The following is a 25,140-nucleotide window of genomic DNA, read 5'->3' as shown; positions in this document are numbered from 1 at the left end:
AACACTGCCTACGCTCGACAGTTGAACCGAGACCAAGGTCTGTCTTCAGTTTGTTTCCGTTCAGCATTGGGTAGGCCTTCAAGGTGCTTTGCAGTGCCTCTTAAGGAAATGACCCGTGATGTTCCTCAAACCTGTCCCCCTGCAACAAGGTTGCACAGACAATACGGTCGGTGAAGGAGAAGCGCTCCCTGGTGTGTCCCAGACTGGTGTTGCAGATCTACAGAGAGAAGAATACAAAAATATATAGAGAAAAAATATCTTGCTAATATTGACTACTGCAATTGTGATATGACTTTTAATATTTTTGAATAATTTTCATTTTCATTAAAGTAGCATTATCGCAAATTCCAATTCTTTGTTCGGCCAGTCACAACAAAAACTAATTGTGCTTTTGTTTTTCTTCTGCATTCAGCAAACAGAATGTCCTTGGTGGGGAGGCACAATGGGCCTCATTCACCAAAATCTTCTTAAGAATCTTCTTAGATTCTTTAAGTTGTTTAAGTTGTTCTTAAGAAGTTCCTTAAGAAAACCCTACACCAGATTCACCAACGTGTTCGTTAGCCTCAGAATTGTTACCAGCTGTGTTCTTACATTGATGAATGCCACCTCCTCCTAAGTTGAGAGCGCGTGCCAGGTGAATCTAATTAACATAGGATTAGCATTAGAAACTGCAGGGCTGTGTAGACGCGGATGCAGCAAACAGCAACAAAATGCCCAAAGCAAAAAATTAATCAGTTGGAGTGCTGGTAAAAATGTGTGTTTCATTAGCGCACGAAAAAAAGTTGTCCTACTAAGAGTAACCCACTAAATGACAGCACACGCAAACCGCAGTATTTAAATGAGGGTTTTGTGCGTGGTAATCGTTTCCGCCATGGAGAGAATGGACAGAGAGCTGGATGGTTGCATGAAATTTGATCCGATGGATTAATAGCGAGCTCAGGTGGGACACTCAGGCCACACTGACCAGAGGGATCAAAGACGGGGTGAAGACAGAGGTGACGTCTCTCAGTCCCGGTCCCGGAGCTGAGCAGCCATGTACTCGCAAGAGAGGAAAGGAGAGGAGAGGAGAGGAGCGCTCAGGAGGAGAGACGTGCGGCGTGCTTAACGGCGCTTAAATGACTTTTAACACACCTGAAACAGTTTGCGGAAATGACCCGGACGTGAGGAAATGCAGTCTTGTCAGGCTATCATTGCAAATAAGAACTCGTTCTTAATAATTCTGCCTGGTTAAATAAAGGTTAAATAAAAATTTTAGAGTTTATGCTCTGGGGGGTATTAAATCAAATCTCCGGTGTACCTGGAGGAGTTAATCATAGTGTGTGGGAACAAAGTACGTCTAGGGTCGCAACCATGGCTTGATTTATTATTTACAGAAAAACAGAGCAGTTGTACGCACATCCAGTGCCTATTTTAGGCCAGGTGCCAGAGTCATAGGATTGTTGAAAAAGAAAAACAGGGGGAATATCCACACACTAGTTTAAGGCTCCCGTTAATTTGACAAGTGCAACGTTTCGACCAGACGTGGTCTTCCTGTTGCCTATTTATATATTTATTTATTCACAGATGAAGCCCCACAGAGTCAACTTGTGGAAGCAGAACAGACAGAACCCTCCTGCAGCAGAACCTCCACGCGTACTCGGTCCTGAGCCTCTACACACCAGATTTAGGACGCAGTGTTGGACAATCAGGAAAGGATGGCTGACACACTGGATAAGATTACCTCATCACTCATAACCATATCCAACACCAGTCTGTCCAGGTTTAAATGAAGAGATTGATTTCAGTCCTTTTTTGTAACAACATTTTTTTGTAATTCTTTTCCATCGTTACAGAGACATGGTGTTTCTCTTTTTCTCTTTCTCTGAATTTCATGGTTGAATAATTGGTGGTGCCATGTACTGGTCATGTTCCCCCTTCTCCCATGTTCCCATGATCCTCTTACCTCTCCAGGTGATTCCAATCATCCTATATAAGGAGCATCAGCATGCTGAGGGTCACACCCTGAAGAAGGCTTCTGCCAAAACGCGTGGGCTGTAACCCACTCCAATGTTTTACTTGATATAGCCATTGTAAAATAAAGGCTTTTTATTGTTGAAGAAGAGTGCCTTGGATTTTCCTTTTTTGACCAGTCGGTCTTTTTTTTTTTTTTTTGTGAATCAGACTGTTAAGACTGAAATTGTGATATTAATGCATTTTATTCACAAGCGGGCTATTATTGCGCTTGAAAGTGAACAGCGCGCCTGCAGTCTGGTCCCATCATTGCGTCAGGACATGTCTGAGGGGGAAGTGGCACACCACGCTTCATAGCCATGTTGTGCAGGACACAGCAGGCCATGATTATCCTACAGACCTGTAATGGTGAGGGAGAGCCATAAGTTAAAATGCAAGGTAAACTCCAAGGCACTCTCTAGAGTTAATAAAAATGCCTTTATTTAATCTGGCATTGTCACAATGACACATTTAAAATGACTATGGCGTGTTTCGGCATCAAGCCTTCATCAGGGAGTCAAACAGATGATTCAGATACACCTAGGTCTTTTGTCTCGGTGTTTAGCCAATAACAAGTCGCCACTCGATTGCTGTGACCCAGAGTGGGTGTGGTCAGCAGCCAACTCCTGCAGAAGGGGCTTGGCTATAAGCACAGGTAACAGTTGGTTAGTGGTGTCATCAGCCAGGGCATATCCTCCATCCCCTAATAAAATAAATCAAGATAAAATCAAATAAAAAGACACTTTTGTGAGAAATTATAATATTATATATATTTTTTAAAAGTACCAATAAGCCATGCGTCACCAGCTGCTCCTTGTTCAAGGTGTGTTCCCACGGAACTGTTTGGAAAATATAGGAGTCATGTGCTCTTCCTGGGAACCGGGAGACCACGTTCAGTAGGTGGTTATTTGAGTCGTAGATAAGTTGTACGTTTATCGAATGGTATTGCTTGCAGTTGCGGTATGGGAGGGGGTCTGGAGGAGTACCTTAATGCGTACGTGCGTGCAGTCTATTGCACCAATGGCGTTAGGGAGGCCAGCGATGTTATGTAATCCTCTCTTGACTGCGACTTGATCGTTTGTGGGGTTCCACAGGGGTCAGTCTTGGGTCCAAAATTGTTTATACTGTATAAAGTACTGTATACTGTATCTTCTGTTCTGGGAATGATTTGAACCAACTAGCTGAGACAGTTAATAATGAAATGTCTGAACTACACGTGTGGCGTGTGGTTTAACATAAACTATCACTAAACCTGGTGAAAACTAAATTCATACCTTTTTTTGGGGGGGGGGGGGGGGGGGAAGGCTACAATAAGAGTGTAAATATACAGGTGAATGGGGTAAATATCGAACGAGTTAGTGAGAATAAAGTCTTAGGAGCAATTATCGATGATATGTTAAGTTGGAGACCACACATAAAACACTTGCAAAACAAGTTGGCCAGGAGTGTGTCCGTACTATGGCAAGCTCAAAAAATATGAAATCAGAAGTCACTCCATGTAATATATTCAGCATTAGTATCACCACATTTGCAATACTGTGCAGAAGTGTGGGGAAACATGTACAAAAGTGTCATGCACCCCCTGTTCACACTTCAAAAAAGCCGTAAGAATTCTACACGACTTAATCAACTATAAAACTCTATAGATTATGTACAGGGCCGCAAACAGAGACCTTCCACATAACTTACTTATTTTATTATTTTAATTTTATAACCGCTATACATTGGAGTTATCTTACACACGTTCTTTGACGTAGATGACAATCTGATTGTGCAGATTTAATGTAAGTTTTTGTTGACTTGTCTTTTTCATGTTGTGATTGAAGATGTTTGTTTAAATTTACTATTTTAAATGTGGACCCCAGGAAGACTAGCGGCGTTCTAGAGCGCAGCTAATGGGGATCCGAACAAATAAAAATAAAACTTACAAGGTTTCATAGACAGAGAAGTGACACACAATAATCTGAGAGGAGAGTGAGAGTGAGAACTACGCTAAAATCCTTTTCTATCTCAGTCACTAGTGTCAAACAGTGGAACAAACTAGATGATAAATTACATTATCATCTAGTTCTAGGCATTACGCATGCCGACAGCCTTTGGTCTGGTTCAAGAGGTAGCCGCCGTCCAGGTGTCCCAGGCAGACACCGCGGCACCTCTTTAACGCCTCCCTGAACTTGTCAGACGTGCCCCGCCAGTCCATGTGCTTTTATAACACGTGGTAGTGGGGCTTGGTCTGCTGCACCGTGACTGGAGGGAGGGTGAGGTAGGGGAGTCTCTTCAGAGACCTCAGCTCCGACAACTCCACCACCACACCATCCACGTCTGTGGTCACCTCCATCATGTTGTCATCCCAGTCTATCCTGGCGGGGAAGAGGGGGAAGCGAAGTTCCTCATTTTCCAGGAACTTTTCGATGTCCCCCCCCCTCCCCCGCCAGGCCGTCATTAAAATGACGCGCGTTGTCCTCAGCAATCTCCAGCAACTCTGCCATTCTGGGTGCAGGACAGGAAATGTGCAGCCAGGAAACAAACAGCAGCTCTCTAGCTGGTTCAGAGCTCAAATGAGCTGAAAAGTGTATTTGCTGTTATTTTTGGGGAAAAATTTATTGAATTTGGAATTATATCTTTTAAACGCTTATAGTTCCTGACAGGAGTGTGCTAGAGACACGTGTGAGGGCATTCCTTTTTCCTCACCGTATTATAGGATGTAAATTTATTTAGTTTTCTTGCCACCTGTTGTCCCATGTTTCTTCCTGTCCTTCTGAGTTTGTTTGCAGGTGCAGAGGTTGGCAGGGTGGAAGGTGTGGGGTCTTCAGGTGGTATCAGTGATCCGTAGGGTCCCTGTCTTGAGGGGGGTGGGGGGGTGTGGCATCCCCAGTGGTGGGCTGGTGCCATACCGCTGGTCACGCCCTCCTGATTAAGGCCTGCCGGTGACACCTGGGCCTGGTGTCACCAGGTTATAAAGCCAGGCCTGCTGATTGCTCTCACTCTCTCTCCTTCTCCCCTCTCCTGCAGGTACCGGTGACGCCGATGCAGTGTCCTTAGTTTACTTTGTTGCACCGTTGCGTTATGCACCTTACAACACCCCACACACACATACGTCTCACACTCACACAACATGCTCTACATACCTATTTACTGACACTCACACCCCATGATCTGGTCTTTTGTTGCAGTATCTTATTATTTATTGTTAAATAAACATTTGTTAATTGTTGCCACGGTGGTCTCTCCCTCTTTGTCATGGCTGTAAGAGCCAGGCTGGCTGTGACAAAAGCCCCCTACGTCATAAGGGGGCGGAGCTATGGCCGAAAAACCACCCGACCCCTTTTTTCCATTAAGGCGAGACACGGCAGGCAAAAACATCGTTTTTTCATGCACTTATCAATTTTGAGATTTTGGGCTATTTTGCTTCCATAACATGTCTTCTTTCAGACTAATACAAAAAAATAGTCTAAAATACACATTATGGGTGTTTATTTTACTTCACTGTGACTGGTGTCGCCTGTAGATTTCTCCTAAATTCACCAGAACTGAGCGTTCTATCGCGGCGTACTGAGCCGCGTCTGTTCAGACTCCTGTCACATCAGGTATCGCTGTGAAGCTCTCTCTCTATCTCTCTCTCTCCCTCTCTCTTTCCTGCACTAATGTGTCGGTTCCAAAAATGGTCATTTCCTTTGTACCAGCGACGAATCGTAAAAGTACGAGGGAGGGTCTCATTGGCAGGTGTCGTTTTCCGACAGCGTGATTCGTTTAGAAGCATCACGTGACGCGCTCTGAACAGCGGAGGGACTTTTAAAAACGGGGAAAGGAAATCGATTTAAATCCTCACATAAAATAAAACAGCAACTCTCACTTGCTAGACAACAAAAGACACAGCACAGAAACTCACCGAGCGATAAGATCCCTTTACAAAGTGCGTCATCGCGGAAGCTGTCACCCGTAAAAAAAACGAGTGTTTGCCGTCGGAGACAGCGCGATACACAGCGGTGGCTTTTTTTTTTTTTTACACATCAGACGTCTGAATGAACTGATCGGAGATTTAATATGTCCCTGCGCTGGTACAGGGATTAAAATGAACATCGATCCTCAGAATCACGTGTTGTGCAGTAGTTTACTTCTCAGTGACAGAGGTGAAACGGATGTGACACTGACATGGGCCAGAGATGATTTTTAGCCAGACAGAGAGAAACTGAAAACATTGGTTGTCATATTACAGATGAGCCCAACTAGGCTACTTAAAATTCACAGTGGCCAGACACTCTTGTTTCCAGTAACAATGGGCTCTATGCACAGCTCCACTGCTTTCTAAATTCAAGGCAGCTCTTTTATTTACTGACAAACTGATTAATCCAGGTGTGTCTGAGTAGTCACATTGGTCAGACACACCTGGATTCATCAGTTTGTCCAATAATGTAATACTACAGGAAACAAAGGAGCTGCCTTAAGTTCAGGAAGTAGAGCTGTGCATAGAGCCAATTTGTGGAATTTTTGCAATAGAATCTTTAAAGGCCGTTTTCTCAAAATGAGCTTTTTCTTATACTCTGGACCCGAAATCTCCAGTTCAGCAGCACTTAATAGACACCAAACCTTCCAGTTGTATTCCTGCCTATATTCTGAAGGTTTTTACAGAGGGGATTGTTGATATATCATTCACAGCCTCATTTATACAACAATTTATACCTAAAAACAGGGCGAAATTGGATTTTTTAGGGCTGGTGACAGTATTTTCTCATTTACAAAGTGATAAAAAGAGATATCCAAAATCCCCTCTGTAAAAACTTTTGACTTTAACTCATTGAGTGCCAGCCCTTTTATAAAATGGTCAGTGCCATGTGCCAGCGTTTCGGGGCATTTTGAGTAATATGTCAAGACCCAGAGAATATGTTGTACTATGACTCTGAAAACACCAAACAGCTCAAAGGAAAGAGGAGACTCTCTATTTAACTAGGGAAAAAACCATTTGTTTGTACCTTGTTCCATTCTTGATATATCTTAAGTTGAATAGAGCCTGGTTGCACCAAAAAGACCACTTTTTGTCTAGAAAGCTGAGAAAAATGCATTTTTGTGAAAAAGTTTTTTCAAGAAAAATAGTGATTTATCCGTTTTAATTTTGGCTTCAAAAACATGTAAGACATCTGAAAATTTCATTTCATTTCACACACACACACACACACAAAAGACAAAACAAAAAACAAAACAACAACAACAACTAAAATACAACAAGTACGAGCAGTTGCTGCCCCCTCAGCCTCTGATACGCCCCCCTCCCCCTCCCCTCTCCTCCTTCTCCTCCTGCTGCATCGTCTCTGAAGGAGGGAGGGAGACGTCATGGCGTCTTCAGCCTCTCTGCTGGACGCGGCCGCGGCAGCGACGCACCGCGCTGATCTCTCGGTTCGTCGTCACGACGTCGGTTTACAGCAACTACTCCGCGATCCGCTTTCGCTTCGGCATTTAGTGCTGATCATCTAGATCAGTTTACCTTTCCTGCCTCCTCTGATCACTTCATGCTGGAGCTATGCTAATAGCATCCGTGGCTAAGCTTTCCTCCAGCTCCACGTTACACTTGTTCCAGGCTCTGCCCGTCGTTTTCTCTAGAAATAGAAACTTTTTCCGACTTTGTTATCTCTGTACCGATCGCGCTCGTCTTCTCCTTCTTCTTCACTTCTTGCTCTGATCTACAGTCTTCTTCGTTCTACACATCCCAGAAGCCCCAAAATTACTCGCAGTGTGCGCGAGAGCGTCCCCATTTACCAGCCGCAGAAAAGTGCATTTGACGTCTATGGACGTCAATGGCACTCAAGCGTTGGATTTTGATTGACGTCCATAGACGTCAATGGCACTCAATGAGTTAATATGTCAACAAAATAAAACAAGAATTTTGAAAGTGGCTTTATCCAATCTTCAGATTTCGGGTCTGGAAATGTACACAAATTCACGCATATTTAATTATATAATGTCTAATTTCCATATGTAAGCATAATATTTAAGAAAACATGTAATACAAAAAATAATTGTCTCAATCTAAGTAATAAACATAGAAAGTTTCATGGCAATAGCTGTTAGTTAAATGTTTTACTCTATTCACCTGGGGTGTCTCGCCTTAAAAATCAATGGGAAATCATTTCATCATTATCTTCAATAACTTCCGATGGGAGTGTCCTACAGACATGTGTGAGGGCATTCCTTTTTCCTCTCGTCAAGCCGCATCGATTGGTACCAGCTATTGAGATGAGTGGTCAAGAAAGGATGCTGACATGCTTCTTGAAAGTTAGACAGGAATCAAGAGTAACACCAAGGTATTTAAAGTTGTTAACTATGTCAAGTTCCGTTCAGCACATGTTAAGGGTAGCACAACGCTCCTAGTATGTTCATGGAGAGCATGAAGTCGCCACCCTGCATGCCAAATTTGAGTAATGGCTGTGAATTCCATGTCTACAATGGGTGTCCAAAGGGGCATAACTAGTGGAAAGAACAGAAAATTTTATGTACACAAAAGTAAGACATCTCTCATCCCCATCTCATTTGAATAATGTGCAGACAGTAGAGACAGTAGACAATTGGCATACAAATGGCATAGATGTTGTTGGTGAGTGGTACCACTTCTCACAGAGAAGGCAGATAGTTGCTTTATCTTACCCAGTCCAAAACAACTCCAGTCCCCCGAGGTTTCAGTGTCACCTGAAATGGCTGTACACCAGGGCATGCTACTCCAGACAGTTGGTCCACATCAAGGACGTGCAGTCAGGTGAGGCAGTGCCTCCCCTCGGCTGTCAGGAATAATTAGATTATTTAGTTAATCTAAGGTTTTAATATTTCTTTTTATTTCAGATAACTTTACCACAGGTTTAAATGTGTCAGCATATGGTGATTTTCATAGTCTAATTAACGCGACTCAACAGAGTTTACCTCCAGCCAGGCAGTGGCCGTAGAAGCCACTCGCCATCTCGTATTTCAGAGGTGAGGCACAGAGCTGCTCTGCCTCTTCTGCCCATACGGTGTGTATGTGGCTGTTTGCGCATGCACAGTTTGTCCAAGTGAGGCAGAGGCTACCGGCTGCCAGCTCCAGTGGCCGGCGGCGAAAGGGGCGGGACTTTCGAGCAGCGCGGAAGATGTGTCCACTCAGGCGCTCTCAATTTCTCCCGCTGTGAGACTCCCGGTCTGCAACTGGCTGCCGCCGCCGCCGCAAAGCTCCTCATTTGTGTGAACGTACAGTAACTCCACTAAGTGTGAGCGGCACGTACGTTCACGTTGCTTTCGTGAATTGTAAACACACAGACGGCCCCTTCGGTTTTAGCGTCCAGCAGTTTAGCGGCTAATTCAACTGCAGTGATGGATAACTGTACCGGAGACGCTCAACAATGCAATGAGCTTCATTTGAGGAATAAACGGCAGCTTTTACCTGACGGGAGACCAGCGTCGGAGCTACGGTAGCTAACAGCTAGCAGGTTTTACGTAGCTACTTTCTCTCTCGCTCTCCCTCTCTTTCTTACACACACACAGCCCGTTGTCTGTCATATCTGTTGTAAACCTTATAATACTAGCTTGTTGAGTACAGTTCACATTATTGTTGCTTCGGTTTGAGTGTGGATTAATTGTTAACGTTTGTTGTGTAATGTTAGCGGTGGTCCAATGTCGCGATCCTGTTATTGATGAGATGGGTTTTAATAACAGCTGATCTGTGTTGATGGCGTGGATTGTGATGAGAAGATGTTGCAATGCACACATTTTAAAACTTATCTGTGTAAAGTGCAAATCATTGTGCAGAACCTGTTTGTTGTGACTTTCTTGCGTGATAAGCTGATTTACCGAATACTCGTCGTGGTCTGTGATCGCCTGCCTCCCCTGTCCTAGAGGTCACCGCACGTCACTGGTCCACATGGTTGCACTTCTGGCTTGGCAGTCTCAAATGCCTTACGAGTGCAAGGAGGCTGTCATTTTACGTAATGTTAGCTTTTTTGCCAACCAGGTCTTCCTCTGAAAACACTCCTCCTTTTTCAGGAGCAAACACCTCGATTCGGCTGACAAAATGATGTGGCTAATTCAAACACACTCACAAACAGAACCATCTAGTAAAATAAATAAACAAACGTAGCCTACAGCTATGTGACAAACAGCCGTGTTTACCGTGAGCACCACTGTACAGTAGGGATGTATATCTAATAAATAATGATAATAATAAATTTAATTTGTAATGCACTTTTCATCGGCACGATCTCAAAGTGCTACAATTGTTAAAACAAGATAGGGCCACCACTGAGGCCGGTTCGATACGCATCTCGGTACGCTGCCACCGATACGATACATTAATGATTCACTGAAGCTCCCGTCGATACGATGCGATACGATTCACTCCGATTCGCGATGCGATGCGATTCAAATGCAATTTGATAACGATATGACTTAATTACAAAGAGATTTGGTTCGATATGATGTTTGATACAGTTGTGATATGAGAGTTTCTTCCCACATCAGGTTTATTACCTCAATACCACTATTCTGCTTTGCCTGTATCAATTTGAGGGATTTGGTTAATTTTTTACAGGGCAAACCAATAAATCATATTTGAGAGATACAGTCTAGAGGAAATAAATGGTAGACTTGTAGGCTACAAATGAAATCCAGCTTAATCATATGGGCTAGTCTTGTGTGGTGGCACCTCTGCATTTTGGTCTTTTACTATGTTATAAAAATAATAACTTCATAGCACCTTTTAAAAACACAAGTTTACAAAGTGCTTCACAAAACAACATAAAAGAGACAAGTCACAAATGTTTTGTTGAGCACGGGACATTTCTGGGTAGAGAGTCTGTGTTTTCTCTCCAGCCACTGACAGAGCTCAGGTGTAGCTCCGTGCAGCAGAGTAGGAGAGCTACTAGCCCTGTTAGCTCTGTCCCGGATGCTAACCGCTACCGCTAACTAGCGGTTAGCATCCGCGGCTACCATCGCTTCCCAGCTCACTACAACCAGAGCTACTACCACGGCCCTGCTCCTAGTTACAGCCGCTGACGGCCGAGTATTGACCCGTTGCTCCAGCGCTTCAGATCGGACTGTAAACTTACTTTTCTTGGCGGCTCTGACTACAGCTGCTGCTACCAGTCAGGGGCAGGAGGCTGCGCACGGCTTCCACGATGGTGCATTCAGGTTGCCTCGGAAAATGAAATGATCGATTTAACCATGGAATTTACCGATGTAGAAGGCTAGATGAGATGCATCGCAAATTCAACCATAAATTATGTCCGATGTACCCTGAATCTGACAGCATGTATCCGTTTTTTTCCGGCTGAAAATTAGGCCCATTGTTCCCATAACATCACACCCATAGACATCTTTCCACACGTAGCAGAGCATGCGCCGTGTTATAAATCTCAAATGTTGCAACTTTAGAAAATATAATCCAGGGGAAATTACAAACATGGACCAAAACGGAATACGCACAAAAATCCAAAAGAAACGAAAAAGAACAAAAAAAAAACAACTAAACATCATGAAGTGGTCTCAATCTGTGTTTTATTTTATTACATGAAACACGACGAAATTTCTTCTCTTTTTCCCATCGGCTTCTGTGTACATTTTTGTCCTCCGGCTTATGAAATTTATGAACTGAGAAGTGTGAGGAACCGGTTTTTCTGTTCAAAGCAAACAGCTGTGTGAAGTAGGCTACTGTGGGGGGCAGGACTTTTGTCTGACAATGTACTTGAGTGAAGTATCCACAAACACACCCATTGGTCAGAGATAAATGCAGGTGCTAATGTGTCGCTAATGTAAGTAAGTAAGTAAGTAAGTAAGTAAGTAAGTACTTTATTTGTATAGCACCCTTCTCAGTACGAATACACAGAGTGCTTCACATCGTAGAATGTGTTACATTGTAACAGTGTCCAGCTGTCATCACAGCAATTATTACAAGCACACCTATTGGTCAGAGATAAATGCAGGTGCTAATATGTCAATGAAGCTCATTACTTTCAATAGAGCCGAGAAGTTGGAACATTAAAATATTTTTCATTCTAGTTTTAGAGGCTGCATTAAAAAAATTAAAAAACAGTTATTACTTTACATCACGTTCGTAAGATGTGTAGTGACTGGAATTCAGACTTCCCAAAGCCTACGTGCTTCAAATAAAACATTTTTATTTAAAAAATCGATAGGTATACAGAACAGTGCAGTATGATATACAGTTGGCAATTTAAAGCAGATTGTGTCCCCAGATCTGCGTAGTGTGCACATCAGTCTTTCAGCAGGAGATCCTTTGGCCCTGGGCATTTTTCGCCGTCTGCAATGCAGTCACATGCCAGTCGGTCCTCCCTTTAATGCTATGACCTGTTCGATGACTTTGTCCAAGTGGTCTATGTATTTGTTGCAGGCCTCTTTGGTGAGCTTATATTTCCAAAATGACTCTATCGCTGAGATCAGTTCCTCTCTGCTCTTGGGTTTGGCCTCACAGCGAATGTAGCGTTTCATTGAAGCCCAGACTAACTCGATCGGGTTAAGATCCGACGACGTAAGAAATAAATGGACAAGTCAGCACTGTTAACATATTCTGCTATTTGTTTACCCAGAATATTTATTTAGACAATGTTAATAAATGACGAACTCTGCTGGTGTTTTCACCCAGTTGATCCCCTCACTCTGAATGCAGGCTCTGACACTGGCTGCAGTGTGTTTGGGATCATTGTCTGAAAAAATGGACAGCAAAGGACAATTTAACAATCAAACAATCAGTAGTGGCCTAATCATCATCACGTTGCTTTTATTGTAGGCTAAGCATGGCAAGGATTGTTACGGAGTTCAGAAGAAGCTCCCGCACACTGTCTCACTCAATTAATTTATTAAAACAACGTTTCGGTCACAACTGTGACCTTCATCAGGCATATGAAAAACATTTCAAACATGATTCATATATATATACAGATATTCCCGGTGGGACTGACCGGATTGTTACGGAAAAAAAGACTGATAGCCAACCTTGGAAGAATCTGTGTGTGGACATGAGGAACTGTTCTCTCAGATATGGACTGGCCACTTTTTTGATGATCTCTTCCTCGTAGAAGTGTCAATCCATAATACCTGCGGGTTAAAGAATGTGTTTTATTGTAACATTTTATTTTTGCATAGTCCATATATTCTTTATTATCAACACTTGATGTAGGCTTTGAACTCTTCATCACTCACCATCGAAAATGACAAGCAGGTAATTTGTCGTCTGTTTTCAGGATGGAGTCTGTTATTTCCATCACCTGACTGCTAGAGAGACATTGTTTCAATACATAGTTTGGTACTCATAGCATATTGTTATTAATGCTCATACATTTAAAGAAAACTAGGCTATACCTCGAGAGTTTATACGGCTTTCGGTTCTTCTTCTCCACAACAGCATGCTGGTAATGACGCCGGATAGTGCCCAAGGAAGCTGTACCTCCAATCATCTCCAGATGTTTGGCAATAGCGCGTGTCGCCCAACCTTTCTTCCGGTTAAATGCTCCTATTCCGACATGCCGCTATTTCGACATTGACTTCTAATTGTCGGAATAGCGGCATTAACATTATTTTTCAAGCGTCCCACTATTCCGGCATTTTCTTTTTCATTGTCGGAGTAGCGGCACTTTACTATTTTTCAAACATTCCGCTTTTCCGACATTGATTGATTACGTTATAGTCAGACGTGTCCTTCTGATTTTTTTTTTTTTTCATCTGTGACACTGTTTCTCATACACAAATACATAGGCCTATAAGAGAGAAGAAAAAACAAACCCGCCAAGTTTAAAAACACACCGGCAGCAGCGCACACTGATCTGCAGCTACTGAGACTGTTATTATTCTGTCACCTGAGTTAACGAGGTGCACGTGTGTTTGGAGCTGACGAGAGAATAAAGAGTGAGACAACGCGGCCCTGAAGAGGAACTTTGAAGGACTCAGCTGTAATGGAAAATGACCTAAACCAAGTCCAGTAGAGCTGTAACTGTGTAGTGGAAAGGCGTTCAAAGTCGTCCTGCTTTACCTAGCCTACATTGTTTTAACATAGGTAAAAGAAAAAGAAAAAGATTTTCTGGGATAAACGGGCAGATTACATAAGATTCTTCTTCTTTCTGCTCCCTTTTGTTGAGATTTGGGAGGTTTTTGTTTTTAATTGTAGCTTATTAAAATGCAAGATCATTTTTCTGACTGATTTATTGCCCGATGCCATGTATCCCGCTTCCCCCCCCCCTCCTCCGCCCGTTGTCTTCGTTGTCACTTTGTTGTCACATTGTAGCCGCTCCACAGAGCGCACATGGCTAATTAATATGCACGTGCTGACCATATATGGTTGTGTCTAGACGTTCCGGGGCGGAATATGAGGTGTGTTCAAGTGCGCACCATTCTTGGGTCCAGTTTGATTTATCAAAGAGAAATTGCGGAGAATTGTGCACGCACAGTTTGATAGATCTGAAAAAGGTGTAAATATTTTGGGTGTCTTTTTGCCGTAGGCCTAAGCAAAAAAAATTAGTAGCAGCAGTTTTACACTGCTTACTTACAGTTTTGATAAATGAGGCCCCTGGCCCTAAGCCCAGAGCCCAGACGCTCACAGTTGCAGCTTCTCCGCGGCGCTGTCCGTGGTGCTGAAGGTGACAGGTTAACTTCACAAACAAACTGCAGCATAGTTCTGTTTGTTTATAGTGTGTCAGTTTTGTTTGCGACTTGATAGTTTAGTTGTTGAGTTTAAGAACATCACTCCCTCATCAAACCGGTGATAGGCATGCTGAAAAGAAAAAAAGAGAGAGAGACGCACTTGGGTGTCGCAGCTGTGTAAAAAAAAAAAAAAATCACGTGTCGGAATACCGGCATGTCTAGATAGAGGGATGTCGTAATAGCGGGATGTGTAAATAGAGACATGTCGGAATAGCGGGCGGACCCCCTTTCTTCCGCAGGCTCTTGATGAGGTCACTGGTTTGCAAGTTGATCACAGCCATCTCTGACATCGAAATATCACATTCAGGGCCTGCCTTTTCCTACCCATTGTTGTGGGAGGAGCTTGGTGAGCGGCAATGGAGGAATGAGGACGTGAGTGAACCAAGGCAGGGTTCAAGCTCTGCCCACTGACCACAATGGGTACAAAAGGGTCGAAGCCCCAAGCTACCCCACCAGGCTCTAGATCTCGACCTATCTAGTCTATACCTGCTGCAAGACTGCATACTAAGCGACCATGGACACCAGACGTTTCTACAGAGGGACAGAAAGACCAAGACCCTCTTCCAGATTGTCCGCCAGCACCCAGACGTGAGCTTGCGCGTTGTCGCACCAGAGGAACATGCCCGACTCCACCAACAGAGCTACGGCCAAGTGGGCAGATATGGATGCCTGCTCTTCAGAAGGATAATCTCTGAGGACAACTATAAAGCCTGGAGTAAAACCACGAATTGGGATGGTTCAAGGGGCAAGCAGGAACTGCCACAGAATGCAAAGAACTTTGCGGTGGACAGCCTGAAGAAAAGATATCCTGGGATGGAAATACAAGAACTGAAAGACTGCACTGACAAGATCAATGAATGTCTCCGAACACCGAGAAAGTCATCCAAGGGACTCATTTTGCTGTAAATAGCCTACAGTAGTCTACTGTACTGTGACTGTTTTTTTTTTTTTTTAATAAAACATTTGAAGAAAGTAAGGCTACAAATATATATTTTTGGGAAGTCTGAAACACAACATAACATCACCACACATCTTATAAACGTGATGTAACGTAATAACTTCATTTTAAAAAATGCAGCCTCTAAAACTAGATTGAATATTCATTTCTTTTTCAAATCAGAAATATTTGTGTTAAAATGTAGCATAACATCTGACATAATAACAGAAGGCCTACCTAATATCAATAGATGAAAACCAGAAGAAGAAAATACTGCTGAGCTTTTTTAAAACAAATGTTCCAAACGAACCATAAAAAACGGTGTTGTGTTCGGCTCTATTGAAAGTAATGAGCTTAATAGACATATTAGCACCTCCATTATCTCTGACCGAATAGGTGTGCTTGTAATAATTGCTGTCACCACAGCTGGACACAATGGTCTATAACTGTCTATAACACATTAGTGACATATTAGCACCTCCATTATCTCTGACCGAGTAGGTGTGCTTGTAATAATTGTTGTGACCACACAAGGGTCTATAACTGTCTATAACACATTAGCGACACATTAGCACCTGCATTTATCTCTGACCAATGGGTGTGTTTGTGGATACTTCACTCATGTACATTGTCAGACAAAAGTCCTGCCCCCCACAGTACTTCACACAGCTGTTTGCTTTGAACAGAAAAACCGGTTCCTCACACTTCTCAGTTCATAAGTTTCAGAAGCCGGAGGACAAAAATGTACACAGAAGCCGATGGGAAAAAGAGAAAAAATTTCGTCGTGTTTCATGTAATAAAATAAAACACAGATTGAGACCACTTCATGATGTTTAGCATTTTTCGTTTCTTTTGGATTTTTGTGCGTATTACTGAGCCGTTTTGGTCCATGTTTGTAATTTCCCCTGGATTATATTTTCTAAAGTTGCAACAATATAGTAATATAATATTGTTTTCGTTTCATTTCGTTAAGAAAAATCAATCAATCCATTTTCTTTGAAACTATGAGATTGTAGAGCACCTAGAAACCAGAACACCAGTTCTCTGTAGCGATTTTCTGTCACTCCTGATCAGCGGTACCACGACGTTGGTTATTAACTCGGTAACTCAACCCTGGCTTGTCTTATTGTGAATCTGTGAACGTGCACGTATAAAGGGCGGATTCAAGTCAGCAGACAAATCACAAACAGAGCACCGACGCGTCAGAGAGAAGCGAGGTGACCGCAGCGCACACCTCATTTCTCCTGTGAGGAAGAAGAGAAAAAAAGAAGCCTGTTGTCCGACCTGACCCGAGTTATTGAATATTTACGTTCATTTTGAAGAAGTTTGATTAAACTTGTAAATGAATGCTGCTCTGGATCGATCAGATTCTTTCCTCATATTCTGATTATTTTTAAACAGTGGCCAAAGAACAGAACCATTTTATTATATTAGACTATACATTTTCCATTTTTGCTGAGCATAACATTTTTGAATGTGCTCCTTTGTACAGGAGACTTATCATTTTGATTATCACCGGGCCGAAGCCCATAGAACTCAACACATTAAACATGAACTCTGTCAAACACTTTCTTGAGGTCCAGGTTTAGAAGAAGGCCGTCGGCCCCCTCCATGCCTCTAACGGCGCCCTGGACCGTTAAGATCGAGTCTGTGATGTCCCGGCCGGGATGCCGTACGCCTGTAGACTGGTTACCAGTGGTTTCCCCAGCCACCTCCTTCACTCTGTTCGTAATTATTTTGGCAAAAATTTTATAATAAACATTTAATAAACTAATCGGTCTATAAGTTTTGATGTCATTCTTGGCCCCCTTTTTTTAAACAGCAGGGTGATTCCCCCTATCCACTACTTCATTAAACAATTGACATAACAAAGGCGCCATTAATTCTGCAAACTCCATGTACAGCTCAGAGGAGAGGCCGTCCTCACCGGGGCTTTTGCCTTGGGACAGGCATCAACAGACTCCTTACTTAACAGTTTTTCATAAAATTCGATAGCTACATTTTCAATAGTCTAAATCATTCACAATCTTACCTTGGTTATCAATAAATTTAATTCTTTGTTTCTCTTGTTTTTGTTTTTCGAGACCTAAGAAATATGAGTATTTTTCTCCATGCAGGAGTTCATGGACCTTTGCTCTCAAAGCAGCTGCAGTGCACTTGGCACTGTGGAGCTTGGCCAACTGAGCCTTTTTCAGTTATCCTTACCTCTTCCTGCTTTTCCAGACACCTTTTATGTTTAACATAATTTATAGCTGCTCTCTTTATTCTCAATTTAAACTCCCCCCTCCTACCCAACACACCCACATCATCACCACATTCATGTTTTTAATTTTGTTCTGAAAAACCTGGTCCTTGAAGAGCCCGCAGTGTTCAGGCACCACAGGCCGCCTCCCCGGCCCCAAGAAGTTACAGACGAGGAAGAGGTGGTCGCTCATAGACGACCCGCCCGATCCTGCCCAGCAACCCCCCGGAGGCCAGGAGGAGGTCGATATGGGAGCGCCTGCAGCTGCCTGGACCCTACTGTAATTCCTGATGCCTGGAATCCTAATTCTCCAAACACCCACTAAATTATTCTGCACACACATTTCAGCAAATTCAAATATCATTTTTAAGCTTCTCCCTCCCACCTACATCATCAAGGCACTGTATTACGTTAAAGTCCCCGACCGAAGGTGTTGGGAGTTAGTGCATACACTATTATAACTCTCCCCTCCCACAGTTTAGACCATACATCTGTCAGGGTGGGGTAGAGAGCTGGACCCAAATGCAGACAGCAAGACGAGCGGTTGCGGTGAAACAAAAGATTTTATTAACTTAACTAAAAAAACTCACATGGAGAAGGAACACAGGGTACAAATGCAGGACAACATGCTGGCAGGAACAGACACAGGCATGGACACGGAACAACGCGGGAGACACTGATTTTAAATACATGCTAAATACACACAGGTGGTGCAATTAACACAGGTGAGACGTGTTAGGTAATCACAGGCAGGGAGCACACAGGAAGACAGGACAAGGACTTCAAACTAAGACAAGAAACCCGTAACACAACAGGGAACAGAAGACCACAACACACAACTTCAGAATGAAACAGGAACTAAGAAGGGAACAAAGACACAGACTTCAAAATAACAGAAATAACTACACCAGGAACCCACAAAAGGACATAACACTAAGGCAAGACAAGACAAGGAACAACAGGATCATGACAACCAACTATTAATACTCTCTCCTTACCGTTAGAAAACACCTCCCTTCAAGTTGCCCCAGCCGCCTCCCTGATCAACATGGCAACCCCTCCGGAGGTAACACCCCCGTTGTTGATGCACATGCTGCCCTCCCACAAACCCCGCACTCTCCCGACCAAATCTGCGTCCCACCAGGTTTCTTGTACACAAAAATGGTATTTTTAGGGATGGATTTTAGGACTGCCCTGGTCTTTGCCCAAGTGCGGAGCCAACGGGCATTAAGAGAAATTAGGGAGGCCATAGAGAACGACTAGAGGAGGATTTTTACTGCCGCCATCATTTGTCTTCTTTCTTTTCTTATGCTTCCGACCTGACCTCACCAGCTTGACTTGGTCCAGGTCCATGTCAGTGTCTGAGCTGCCCCCCTAGCAGAGTTTGAGGGACGACAGGGACCCCTCCCTGCACTCACGCACATAATGCCCCTGAACCCCACACTTGTGGCAAAAGAACTCAGGGCAGGATTTTCCCCGGTTGGAGGCACATCCTGCACACTTTTACCTGCCTGTCGTGGATTACATATAAGTATTCCGGCCCCAAGGCCGTTTCAAAGCACGCTGAGTACAGCAGTGACTGTATTTTGTCAGTGATTTTGACTTTTAAAAACCTGGTGACGGCTGCGATTTTGGTCCCCGGCCACATTCTCCTCCTGATCGAGGAGGCGGCTCCCACTCGCCAACTTTTCACGAGCAAGGATCACACAAACAATCAGCTACGCTTAAAAGATTTATTGAACAATGATGGGAATGAATGACATGAATGGGATGATATGCGGTGTGGGGAGGTTTGGAGGTCCGTTGCAGCACCCAGGCATCGATGAACCCCTAGAGAACACAAGCAGAGAGTATGGGAGGGAGGGAATGTGAGGTTTTATTTTATTTATCCTTTATTTAACCAGGTAAAACTCATTGAGATTTAAAAACCTCTTTTACAAGAGCGACCTGGCTAAGAAAGCAGTGCGCAAAACAACACCACAACGGTATGCACATTTACAGAGGGCAAGCATAAGAGTCAACGGATCTTCATTGTCGATCCTTTGGGACTGATCTGAATTCCCCTAGGCATAAATAAGCTTTAGGTTTGGAGGTCCGTTGCAGCACCCGGGCATCAATGAACCCCTAGTGTCCTAAAGGAGAGGGGAGAGAGAGAGAGAGAGAACACAAATGGAGAGGGTGGGAGGGAGGGAATGTGAATTCAGGAGCGAGAGACTGACGGGGAGGGTTAGGTGCACTTAAATAGGAGGCTGGAGGGCTGCGATTGGTGTGTTTTCCTGCTCCTGAAACTGCGCTTAACAAGCTCTGATCCATCTTATTTATGAATTCTGTGTCAGTAATGCATGCAGGTAAATTCAGAAATGAAACCACTAGCTCGTCGTTACAGAGCCCTTTGGCCAAGACAGCAGTTTCCCCAATTCTTTCCTTACCCTTTAGTTTATTAGTTTAATAAGGGACAATGTGCAATTGCATTAATTATTTACAAGGAAAAAAATGAAAAGATGGTTGCACCAGATTTAGCTCCCAGCTAATTTCCATCTGTAGTCCCTACACATAACATGAAAGTAATAAAATACACAGAATACAAGCTATTATACAAAGATGAGGCATAAACAGACACAGTTAGACAATGGACAACAACATGTATGAGGTAGGCAAAGTGTTTATAGCAGCAAGATGTTGATTGTCAAACCTTGTCCTGCATTAACCAGCATTAAAGGTGCAGAGATTGAGCTGGTGGACAGTTACAAATATTTGGGAGTGGTCGTTGACAATAAATTGTGTTTTGACGCTCATGTTGCCTCCACAACAAAGAAAGTACAGCAACGGCTCTATTTTCTGAGAAAAATGTACTCTTTTAATGTATGCTCTGAGATGATGACCCTCTTTTATAGAAGCTTCATTGAATCTGTTCTGTTCTGTGTGGTTGCCTGGTATGGAAACCTGACTCTGGCCAACAAAAACAGGCTCGCCAACCTTGTTAAAGTGGCCAGTAAGGTTACAGGGAGGAGTCAAATGCAGCTTACTGATATGTACAGTAGACAAGTTCTCAGGAAGGCTTCCTTGATTCTGGAGTGTGTAGATCACCCCCTCCAGTCTGAGTTTGTATTGTTGCCCTCAGGCCGTCGGTGGAAGGTGCCTGCTCTTCGCACCAAGATATTTAAGGTTTCCTTTGTCCCCACGGCCATTCAGTTGCTAAACAGTAGATAATTAATTGTATGTACAGACTGTTCACGGCTGTTGTAACCTGTTGCATTTGCACTTTAGGCCCCTTGCTGTTTATTATTTATTTGTTTGTACAGTGTACATTATTGGCACTTTTTAATCATATTTTATCTTGCAGTAGGTCCTTTTAATCTGCCCATGATATGTTGTATGTTATATGTTACATGTTATCTGGTGTTGTCTATTTGTGTATGTGTTTGAATGTGTGGATCTTCCTGGCTGCAAATCAATTTTCCCTGTTTGGGACAAATAAAGACACTTTGACTTTGACTTTGGTCATATACTGTATATGTGGTGGACACATACAGTATCAGTACAGTAACTGTATGTGTAGTGGACAAAGTGCTCATAGCAGCATGATTATTGTCAGGTTTTCAGGAAGCAGGACCCAAATGCAGACTTTTAACAAGAACACAGGCTTTATTCTACCTTGACGTCAGGAACATAGGAATCACACCATGGACGAGGACGTGGACAAAACACAACGACAATGAACCGATAAAGACAAAGGGAGACACTGAGGTTAAATACAAGAGGGAACGAGACACAGGTGGTGCAATTAACACAGGTGAGACACATTAGGTAATCAGGGGCAAGGAGCACACAGGAAGACAAGACCAGGACTTCAAAATAAAACAGGAACTAGGACGAAGACACAGACCATGACACAACACAGAACTTCAAAATAACAGTAACTAAACTAAACAGGGAAACACAGAAACAATAACAAAAAACCGAGCCACTGTGTGGCGGCAAACTAATGCGCATGACAATTATTCATAGTATTGATAATAATAAATAAAGTAATAATAAAGATAAAACATGAAAGTGGCAACAGTGGCAGATGTAATACCAACGATGGTAATTCTCAGTTACAAAAAATAAAAAATGACCAGCTATGGTAATGTGACAGATATATCTATGGATATCAGATGAAAACAGAGACAAGAAGTGCTAATGAAAAAGAGAAACAGCCTAATGAGTCGGACAGAGAGCCTGACAGCACCATCTAGTGTTGGCAACTTTGAAGGCTAAGGAGCCATTTCTTTGTGGCAAGATAGAAACTGTTGATGTTGTTGTTGATCTTCAGGTCATTAGGGAACAGAAAAAGCTGATTGGCCAAAGGTAGATTTTCGAAATGGAATTTTACAGTTTCCACTCGTCACGGATCTTAAAGCTCTTGTTTTGTTTTCTGAGCAAGGAAGGACAAATTTCTTTCAGTGGAGGAGGAGCTGTGTTATTAATTATGAACTAGACAGATATGATGATGGAAATTCATGAGGTTGAATTTCAAGGCATGGGATATTTTTTTGATGTGTTTTTTTAAAGTTCAGATTAGAGTCAAGGGTGACCCCCAGGTATTTAAATACCTCCACAGTTTTTATCGTTTGATTGTTTACAATTATTTTAGGATATACATATTTCTTGTTCTGTTTGTGGAAGTACATGGCCACTGTCTTATCTGTGTTCAATGTGAGGCGTGTCGGGTGGAGCCATTCTGATATTCTCTCCATAGCGTTTGAGAGTTGATTTTTCCCGTGGCAAATATGACTGTGTCGTCCGCATACATTACTGTTTCTACATTGTCACAAATAGTAGGTAGGTCATTAATATAAATACAAAATAAGAGGGGGCCAAGGATTGAGCCTTGGGGAACACCCATGCTACAGCTTTGGAATTTGTCCTCAACGCACTGGGTGCGCCCCGCCAGGTAGGACTGCATCCAATTGAGTACATTTTCTGACAATTTAAATTTAGTTAGCTTGGAGAGAAGAATTGATTGACTCACTGTGTCAAAAGCCTTGCGCAAGTCCAGAAAGACAGCCCCTACAACACCCCCTTTGTCCATCTTTTCCCTGACGACCTCTAAAAAATAGCAGCAGGCCGTTTCTGTTGAGTGGTTTTTGCGGAAGCCAAATTGCATAGGGTGAAGTAATTTTTCATTATCAATATGAAACTTCAGCTGTTCTGCAACCTCCTTTTCCAGGACTTTAGAGATAGCATGTGTCATAGTCACTTGGTAGGATCCCGTGGCGCGTAGAGCCACAAGCCTCTCACCGCCTGCATGAGCTCCATGGCAGAGACCGGGGCGGTCCCCTGGAGCTCCAAGGACCACTGTGAGCTCCTTGTCGTAGACAGCTTGCTGCAAGGCAGGCCCCCGGGCTTGGCAGCGCCCGCCGCAGCCTGAGCTCTCGCCACCGGCAAGCTTGGCTTCCGCTGGCTTCCTTGGCTCTCCTCCGGCAAAGCAGCTGCTGAAGCCGCTGCTGGCACCACCGCTCTTCCTGCTGCATTCACCGCCTCCAGCCTGGATGGTTTCTCCGGCCCCAACATGCTCACTCATCCCGCTGTTTTCGCCGCCGCTGGCCCTGCTCTGTCAACCCGTCCTGCCGCGCTCATGGCCGCGACCATGGCGCCGACTCGTCCCTCTGCATTCACCGTTGCCGGCCCGGATGGATGGTTTGGCCGTTCCAACGCGAAAGAGACACCTCGCGCCGCTGCATTCACCACCGCCGGACACAGTCTGCCAAGCATTGGCATCCACACACTCACACTCACTCACTTCATCCATACCTTCAACAACCTTACCCGATTTATCCACTCTATAATCATACAAACCCTTAGTTTCAACTTTCCCCTGTGAGTCCTTAGCAGGGCCCACACGGGAAAGCGCGGAAGCCACTAAGTCCAAAGCGCTATTAGCTTTAATCATTGTCAATGTCTTTCCTATTTTGTTAGCCATGTTGTCCGTCCGTGTCAGTTTAATGCAAACTTTATAATGTCGGTGCAGGGAGCCAGAGGGGGTGATAAGGAGCAGGCCCAGGAGCAGTGGAGGAGGTGGGTACGAGCTTTACAATCTAGATGGGTAGATATAGACATAAATTGTACGGGTTAAAAACTAGTATTTTTCAGATTGATTTAAATCATTAATTATTTATTTTTTTAATTTTTTTAAAGGAAAGACATTGAGATATTTCTGTACATTTAGGGTTGCATGGTGTTTGAGGGCATTCACTTTTCTTTTCTGTTTGAACAGAAGAGTATATTTTTGCCATTTGTTCTGACAGCTCATTAAAAACTCATTAAAAAGTTCAATTTACCAGATGAAATTATGTTCTTGTGTTTTGTTTTAATCTTCGCCCAAGCGCGGCTGAACCCGGCTTGAGCTCACAGGGGCACGAGGCTGCTGCAGCCGCCGCTCGTGCTGACAGCTGACTGAGGGAGATGCTTTGGTTGGGCTTAGGCAATGAAGAAAATAGTTGGTTAAGTTTAGTAAAAAGACCAGGTAGAGGCTAGACAGGCTAGAAGCATAATGAGCGTTATATGTCATTAATATTAAGTATTTGTTTTGCAGTTAATTATGCACATGATCCGTTTGACCCCAAAAAAGGATCAATGCGCAGCCTCCGTTTCCTCCGTCTGTCCGTTCGGAGTGGGGGGGTTTCGAAATGGAGGGTTTTCGCCAATAGCCTTTTTGGAATAGCGGGGTCTTTAGAAAAAATAGGAAACCCTGCTATTACGAAGAATGGAAGTCTAATTTCGGAAAGGCGGGGTGTAACCACACAGATCTGTTTTTTTTCCTTTAACTGTTCCGCGGACAACTTGCATTCCGAATGGAATGTTTTGTTTGTTTCTTTGTTTCATTCCTGTCGCAGTAGCTCCACTTCACTACTAAAATTCTTTTTACGTTTGGAGTCTGGCGCTCCCTCCCAGATTTTCATTTGAGCATTTCAACTTTCTTTCTCACTTCACCTTCTCTGCTCAGTGCCTGTGGGCTCTGTGTGCACACAGCCCTACAGTCTCATGCCCTTTTACGGGCATTGATGGGGCGGTTACCTATGCTAATCCTATATTAATTAGATTCACCTGGCACTCTTTCAACTTAGAGGAGGTGGCATTCATCAATGCAGGAACACAGCTGCAAACAAGTCTGAGGCTTACGAACGCGTTGATGAATCTGACGTAGGGTTTTCTTAAGGAACTTCTTAAGAACAACTTAAGAAAGAATCTAAGAAGATATTGGTGAATGAGGCCCAATGATTCATCACCTTGGTAACACCGCACAACTAGGAAACGTATCCACCAA

The sequence above is a fragment of the Trachurus trachurus genome, assembly GCF_905171665.1.
Source record: "Trachurus trachurus genome assembly, chromosome: 14".
NCBI classification, from domain to species: domain Eukaryota; kingdom Metazoa; phylum Chordata; class Actinopteri; order Carangiformes; family Carangidae; genus Trachurus; species Trachurus trachurus.
This window is presented reverse-complemented; position numbering follows the sequence as displayed.